We start from the raw sequence: 8,815 nt of genomic DNA, 5'->3' as shown, positions 1-8,815 counted from the left end.
ATGCTTGCTGCATGCGTGCAGGTCATGAGCGTGTGCAGTTTGCATGCAGCATGCAAATCCATTAGCGTGCACTGCATGCGTGCAGCACGTACTGGCCATATAATATGCGAGACAAAATCATGAAAAAAAAATCAAAAATAATGGTTAACAGTGTATACTGTCCTTACAATTAGTCTTACATAACCTGGCTATCCATTTCACAATGAACTAAAATTGCCTAGCTTAATTTTATACAAGTCACTTATCTAACTTAACCTACCTGATTTTGAACCTGGGACCTTTACCATTTGAGCTATTGGGGTATACACATTTGATTAAGTGTTTTAAGTTAATATAACCAATATTTTGATGACTAAACCGGCCAAAGTGCATCATTTTATGAATATTGATCAAATTTACTGTGAATATTGATAACATTCACTATAAAAATGTTGAATTTTGTTTTGATTTTTTGCAGTGCCAATTTAACTGTTGATTCATGAATGGCATACCAACATTGGCCCAATATTGCAATGCCAACTATCGAAAAGGAAATAGCATTCCAACATTGGGCCAATGATGCAATGCCTACTATTGAAACAGGAATGGAATTCCAACATTGGCCCAATGTTGCAATGTCAACTTTCGAAACAGGAATGACATTCCAACATCGGCCTAATGTTGCAATGCCAACTATCGAAACAGGAATGGCATTCCAACATTGGCCCAGTGTTTCAATGCCAACTATCAAAATAGGAATGGCATTCCAACATTGGCCCAATTAAGTTAAAATGCGAACTATCGAAACAGGAATTTGCTTGCCCTCCACTCTAGACCTGCCAAAAAATGCTTGCCCCCCTCCCCTGTTGGCCTGCCAAAAATTGCTCCCCCCCCCCTCTTGGTCTGCCAAAAAATCTTGGTCTGAAGGTTTTAAAATACTTAGAAAATTTTGGTCCGAAGGCTAACTTATTTATTCATTGTAAACATTAAAATATTTTCACTTCTTGATCATTGCCAAATTGTGACTTGATGAAAATCCTGCATGCATGCAGCATTTTAACTTTACTGCTTCTGGAAACCCTGTATGCGTGCAGCATTCTAACTTTGTGATCTGAAAACCCTGCATGCTGCAGCAATCGATCCGGCTTGTGATCTGGAAATCCTGCATGCGTGCAGCAATATGCGTGCTGCATGCAAGATGCGCGTGCAATTTGCATGCAGTCCTACAGTCCGCACACAAGTGTAGTCTGCACGTAATTTGCGTACAGATTGGTAGTCTGCACGCAGGTTCTGCAAGCAAATTGTGTGCACGGTGGATATTTGTGTGCGGTGCCTGCATGCACACAGCTGGTTCGCACACATGAACACGCTACCAGCAGGTCTTGCTTGCATGCTGCACACATCTGCACGTGTGCTGCACACGGCCGCACGCGTACTGCATGCTGTCGCACACATTTTTCATTGCTTGCATTTTCGTAAGGGATTTGTCCCTTATTATATACTATACCTTAAATGTGTTTATTTGTGCATGTTTGGCTATAGGATGCCTTTAAGTCATCATAGTCATCGTTGTCATGACTACAGTAAACTGTAAAAGTGGACATTTTTGTGCTACATTTATTTTCACACTTTTCGCATTCCAAGCTGCTACTGTGAAAATAACAACCCGCAGATATATTCCTTTTGTGGATAGGCCAATGTAAGGAAACATAGAATCGCGAATGTAAAACAAGGGAAACGCTTCAAAATTGACAAAACGCAAAAAATAACACAAAAATTTCCACTTTTACAGTATTTGGTGTCGACTACTAAAAAGCTAAGTCCTGCAATCCTACTAGTCATGTTGAATACCTGCTGAACAAACGCAACCTAAAAACAGCTGGAATAAGAATTCTGATTCTTTTTAAGTATAAGCAGTCACATGAAGTTGTTGGTCCATATAAGAGTTATTCAAATGCATGTTGAGACTAATTGTCCTTAGGACAAACTCCTTCAACATTGCCTAATATGTGACATTGGCCCTTATTATGTCATTTTCAGCTGTCTCTTTCAGGGTTCAGCACATCTGTTCTGTACAAAAATGCAAAAATCTGTCGTTGCGTTTAGATTTTCCGCTTTAGTGAATCACTTTCACTGAGGGTGCCTTTGTTTAACTATGAAATAGGTCAAAAACATTTTGATTATTTATACTTATACAACTCATTCTATTTTTAGAAATTGTATTCACTAAAATTGTTTTCAATAAAACTTTTTAGAATAATTCTGAAATATCCTAACTAACCTGAACCCCAACTCTATAATAATTCTAACTCTAACATTCACACACAGAGGGCACAGGGTAAACATAAACTATATGGTGAGCGATTAAGCGCCCCTGAAGTAGGACTATTTAGTGTCCCAGACATTGATTTTGTTGAATAAGGTACGTTAGGTACCACAGCAAAGTGATTTTAATCATCATGTCAAAAATTAATCATTTGCAAATAAATTTATTATTTGAAGTTTTAAATTAAATCATAATTGGAAGTTTGAGTATTGTTTTTATGATAGAATCCATTATAAGCATCAGTAACCCAATCACCATCAGTTTGATAAAGACAGAGTCGTTGTGTCGAAAGCTCACGTAAGTGAACAATTTTAGTTGTGTGTATCGGTTTAAACTCTACCAATATCATTAAATGAATTCGCTAAGAATCTCCATGTAATATGAGGGTGAAATGGCTAGAGCGGTTAAGGCATTGCCTGTCGACCGGGAGAATACAATCAGCGGGAGTTTGAGCCTTGGGCTTGCCTTAAAATGAGAATTCTCTTCCTCTCCAAAAATGTTACTATAAGGTCAGAAATCATGTAATTGTATTCCGTTACTTCACTTGTAGAATTTCTACTCACTCCCATACACTGTGCGACGTCTTGTGGTTCGGAAGTCACATAAAGCTGTTAGTCCCGTGTACAGGAAGAGTCAAACCCTGTGCACGTTAAGTGTCAGAGTTTTTGAAAAGAGAAGGGGGACCCATATGCCAGTTCTGATATCTGCAATCAATCCTAGGTTCCAGGATCATGCTACGTAAAACTGTCCATATGATAATTGGGGCTTCTGTGGGTATTATTGCATTTTTCCCTCATGAATATTAGGCAGAAAAATTGCTTAATACTTTCAAGAAAATACAAGTGCTTTGAAATTGTTCTCTGGAATATTTAACTATGCAAATAATAGACTGGAATACAGGTTGTGCCAAAATGGGCTGATCCTGTTGAAGTCCACACTTTCCCTGTGGAAGATTTTGGAAATATCTTCCACAGGGGGTATATGAATTTTATATGGAATTACAGTATCAACTGTATTTGACGAAACTCACCCTCTCTCTGTGGGAGATTCAGGTTGAATTATTCACAGAGGGTGAATGAAATTCATATGGAGCTACCTATAATGCCATCATTCCATTTGAAATTCATACTCCCCCTGTTGAAGATATTTCTAGCATCTTTGACAGGGGGAGTGTGGATTTTAAATGGAATAGCACATGATGATAGTTATCTGTTATTAGTTGTGGTATTTATTGAAAATAAGGCTGGTTTTTTTGGGGGTTGTCTTTTTTTTTCATTTCATTGAGGCAGTCTGGTATCAAATCACTGGAAACAATCAGGTAACAGTCATTTTGATACGGCCTGTATACTGTCATATAATTATCTGCAGAATTAGTAATTTCAGCAACTTTTTATTGTATAATAATGATGAATATTATAGACTTAGATTTTTTATTGGTTTATGCAATATCAAATATTAGGGCATTACAATGTTGTAGTATATCTGTGCCAAAATATAATATGATTGAGCATACTTATTAAATTATTGGTGCCATAATGAAAAATAATATTTTCATACAAATAATTTTTATTTTCAAATCATCATTTGCAAAAAATTTATATTTACAAATTTATTTACTTGTATAAGTATTGGTAAATCATTGTTAAACATTACGTTTCACTACCGGGAGAGAATTGATTAAAAATTGAATTCCCTCCTGAGGTTCGTATCTGTCAATGAGTTGACCAGATCACAAGGATGACATTATAGCTAGAGGCAGTATGTAACACAAATGGGTCAATAAGTTACATAGAAATGACCTTGTGTCGATTTGGTTGAAAAAGGAGGTGAGACATGATCAAATCTCTCCAGGTAACAAAACGTAATGATCTGATTTTAATTGTGAATTAAATTTATATCAGTACTATAAAGTATGCAATTCAGGTAGAAAATAGGAAGACTTTGTATATGATAAAATGTATACGTAGCTAGTTATGCAAATAAGGGGGATTATAATTCCACAATTTCTATTATTGATGCCAGATTTGGCTAATCCAATTTAAGTCCACTAATTTGAGCTAAACATTTAATTTTGTTTTGTACATGTATCATGTTTGGTTCCTTCATTTTTTATATTTCTTTTATTCTTATTATCATGATGTTCATGTATGTACAATATATAATCAGGGAGACCAGTACATTTGTATTGATGGAATTTCCTGAATAAATAATGAATGAATGAATGAATGAATGAATGAATGAAGATTTTGGAAATATCTTCAACAGGGGTGTATGAATTCCATCTGGAATTAGAACATTGACCAACTCTGTTCGAAACTTGCCCTCCCTCTGTGGAAGATTCAGATTGATCTTTCTCAGAGGGTGTATGAAATTCAAATAGAGCTACCTAATGTGGTCATTCCATTTTAAATTCATACCCCCTGTGGAAGATATTTCCAACATCTTTGACTAGGGGTAGTGTTTTAAATGGAATAGCACATTGTATGTTAACATAAATTAAACTCAACCCAGAAAGTATCGAAACGATTATAGATGGTCAGATATATTAGGAACTGAAATATATAGCAAAAACTTATTTAATGTATATATATATAAAGCGCAGCTTTCTCCTGCGCATTTTGATACCTCTTTTGTTGCGCTACGATATCATTTGGTCGAGTTATGGGCGCTTGAGTGGCGTCAAGTCGGGTTTTGAAAGTTGCACTTAGCTCCTATTCATCTTGTTCAGAGCATGCGACGACGAATCCAGGCAGTGATAGACAGTGATGGTGGGTACACCAAGTATTGAGATGTTAGCTGAAAGAGTTCATGAGATAAGTTAGAGATAAAGTAAAGGGTTATAGCAAGTATTGAAGTTGGTCGAAGGAGTAAAATAAAGTAAAGTTCATGGTTAAGTAAATAGCACATCGGTGTTCTTTGTCTTGATTTTGTGTGTGGGGGTGTGTGTGTACACGACGAACGCATTTGGCTTGAATAGGAGCTAAGTGCAACTTTCAAAATCCGACTTGAAGCCACTCAAGCGCCCATAACTCGACCAAATGACTTCGTAGAGCAACAAAAGAGGTATCAAAATGCGCAGGAGAAAGCTGCGCTTTATATACATTAAATAAGTTTTTGCTATGTATCTCAGTTCCCGATATATCTGACCATCTATAATCGTTTCGATACTTTCTGGGTTGAGTTTACAATAATTTCCAAGTCTGAATTGCATGACAATAAAAATATGCATGCACTTTTAAGTGGACATGGAGAGGTACGTAATTTGTATTTTTTAATATATACATGTAAAAGAGGGAAAAGGTCTTCCATTATCAAGACACAATGATAAAGAATAATGTACTATTATATTTTGAATAATTAAATTCATTTATTTCATACACATTCTCAGTTAATAAATGCAAGTTGTAACAAAAAAAATTAGAAAATAGTATTTGGCAAACATGTCACTCGTTGATTGTCATTAATTTTACTTGGTCGTGAAGGTAATTTCTTGAGCTTCTCTATAAGCTTTGTTTCAGTAAAATCGGTGGTCTACATTATGTGAACGAAAAACATGAAAAACCTTTTTTCTGAGATCTTTAAACCATATGCGAGTTCATTTAACGTGGTACAAACTTATACGTGCGAACATGGCAAAACGTGGCCCAACTCGGGCAATTAAGTAAATTCGGGCATAGCGCTTGAGCCTGAACAAGGAAAGAAACCAAGTAAAGTTTTTCTATTGCCAAGATATTTACTGATTCTACTGCATATTACATTTACGCCATGACGCCTTTGTATTTTTTTTCTGAAAAGCAAACATGCAATTAATTGCTAATCATGAAAGTCAATTTTACGCTATGCAGCTTGCATTTGCACAAAAGTGACCCAACTTGTTTACTGGACGTAGTGGACGATTCAATAACTTATTGATCATAGTGTTTGAACCTGAACTGGTACATGTAAAGACACCAGAGGATGATTTAAGGAAGCCCCATCATGTACCGTAACAGTGTTATCACTAGAGTTTCAACTGCCACTTTACTTTTCAAATCCCATTGAACTCTGTGCAAAAGATGTTGTTTTAGAATTGCCCATGTGTCGTCATTACTTGGTCGATTTTAGATCTAAAGTGATGTATGCATGAAGGATAATTCACACCTTCTGTAGATAACATAAAATGTGAAATCGACCAACCTTTTGAAGGTGTTTTTATTGTAAATATATCTGTCCAAATTCAAATTTAACCATGCACGTGTGTATGCAGTGGGCGGGCAGTGGTGTCATTTTTATTTCAAAAGAACCGCCAACAGAAAAAAAACTTGTTTAAGTAGAAACTTTAACTTGGCATCCCGCTGACACTGAGAAGCTAAAACCACTTGTGAGTAATTAGATGGGAATATTCTAAGGATAATCCTCCAGCTCAAGTAGCTTCAAGTGGTCTCTAGCAACATGTGATGCGATTAACCAGCCCCCCTCCCTGTGCGTACCATTGTCATGGGAAGCACACTGACCACAGAGTGTTTTGTAACTTTTGCTTATTGAATTTAGTTGTTTGGTGCTTTTGTTGAATGACCATTGAAAGAATCGTCAATCATGATCAAAAATAAGTTTTGAAGTCGGCTTTGTCACAAATCGCCCAACATTTTATACATTTCGCGGGTGAGATTTTCAAAGTAGCCCAAATGTCGCGAAATCGCGGGAGCACTTTCTTTGTCGCGGGACGGAAGTTGAAAATCGCCCAATTGGGCGCCCAAATCGCGGGTTTGGCAACCCTGTTCACTCACACAGCTGTGCTAACCGCAAGGCTTTTGGGAAGTGCTTAAATCATCCTCTGTAAAGACACCAAGTAATTAGTACATGGTGTTACGTAGAATTATCATAAGTCAGTGCAAAATTTGCTACATTAGTGGAACCAATGCTTTTTAGCTTCTAAATACCCCTACAAAAAAAACCTGAGTTGGTTCCATTTTTTTTTTTTTTTTTTTCGGCGGCCATTTTGAAATTCAAAATGGCCACTATATTTAGCCTTTTTTAAGCCATATTTGTCCCGAAAGTGTACAAAGTCATATTTTTTTAATGATTATTTATACTTTTGATTGTCAAAATCCACTAAGAACATAATTAGGATCATTTTCTAGAATCCAAGATGACTGCCAAATCCAAAATGGCCGCCAATTTGTCTAAAATGTTCTGCCAGCTATAAGGACATTGATTTCTTTCCTTTTTTGCTGATTATTTTCACTACCTGTTTCTGAGAATCCACTGAGAACCAAAAACTTAATTTAGTCCATTTTCTCCAATCCAAGATGGCCTATAAATCCAAAATGGCCGCCGTTTATTAAAATATGACATACCGCTTTAGGCAATTACTATCATTGAGAGTAAAATACACGTATCTCATTTCTGTCAGATATGGATAAGAAAATGATTGTAAACATCTTAAAGTAGTGCAACAACATTGTTTAAGGAGAATATAGGTGCATTTCACCTTTCAAAATGGCCGCCAAAATGTCTTGAAATTGGCTAAGATTAATTTGTCAGCATTTATGCAATGAAATGCAGAAAATCATGTTTTTAAAAGTTGTTGAAATTTCAATATTGTAATTCAACTTCAGACATTTATGATAGAGCTGACATTGAGACATTTAAATGCCTAGTTGTCATCATCCATGTTATCAGTATTTTCAAGTTCCTCAGCACAGCTGTATTGGTACACTCTTTATCTGCTCCACAAACACATGCTACTGTACAAGTCAGATTGTGTCGTCTGCAGGAATATCTTCTGGAGCATTTGCTTATTCCACATACGCTCCTAACAAGCTCGACAACAGACTCGGGAGCTATTGGAATGTCTGACAGGATAGGTACTGGAATGTTATCTGCATCACTCGACCATCCTAGCTGAAACGGGTCTGGAATATTTGGATTTACCACAAGGTCTTGACTACAAACATTATGCTTGCATATGCGCCCGCAGAATGTGTTGATGCCACACACCAGAAGTTGGGGGATTTTATCAATCCCCCTGGTTGGCTCTTGAATTGTTTCCATCTCAGTTTTTCATCTGTGTTAGCCTGAAGGTCATTTTTGTGCCCATGAGCCTGCACAAAAACCTCTCACAGCCTGAAACAACACTTTGATGTCCTAAGACGGATATGTATTGGTTTCAGCAAGATTTTCCTTCTGTTGTCACCTGTCCCCATAAGCATGGTAGTCTGAAGACCATGAACCATGAGTCTTCGAAGAGCAAGGACCATAACATCTGTATCTGGAATCTGGAACAGAATCTGGAACAATCTTCCTTCATCCATTAGGTCATCTCCCACAGTTACTACTTTCAAATGTAGCCTGAAAACCCATCCTTTTAACCATTGCTGATGTTGTTTCTTTTGCATGTTTTTTGTTTTCTTGTAGTCTTTAGTAGTACTTTTTGTAGTCTTTTGAAATTGCGCTATAAAAAAGCCGTTGTATGTATGTATGTATGTATCTTGGGTCATAATATGGACATTCTTTCCCGCTTCAGAGATC

The sequence above is a fragment of the Amphiura filiformis genome, chromosome 11 (genome assembly GCF_039555335.1).
Source record: "Amphiura filiformis chromosome 11, Afil_fr2py, whole genome shotgun sequence".
Taxonomy (NCBI): Eukaryota; Metazoa; Echinodermata; class Ophiuroidea; order Amphilepidida; family Amphiuridae; genus Amphiura; species Amphiura filiformis.
This window is presented reverse-complemented; position numbering follows the sequence as displayed.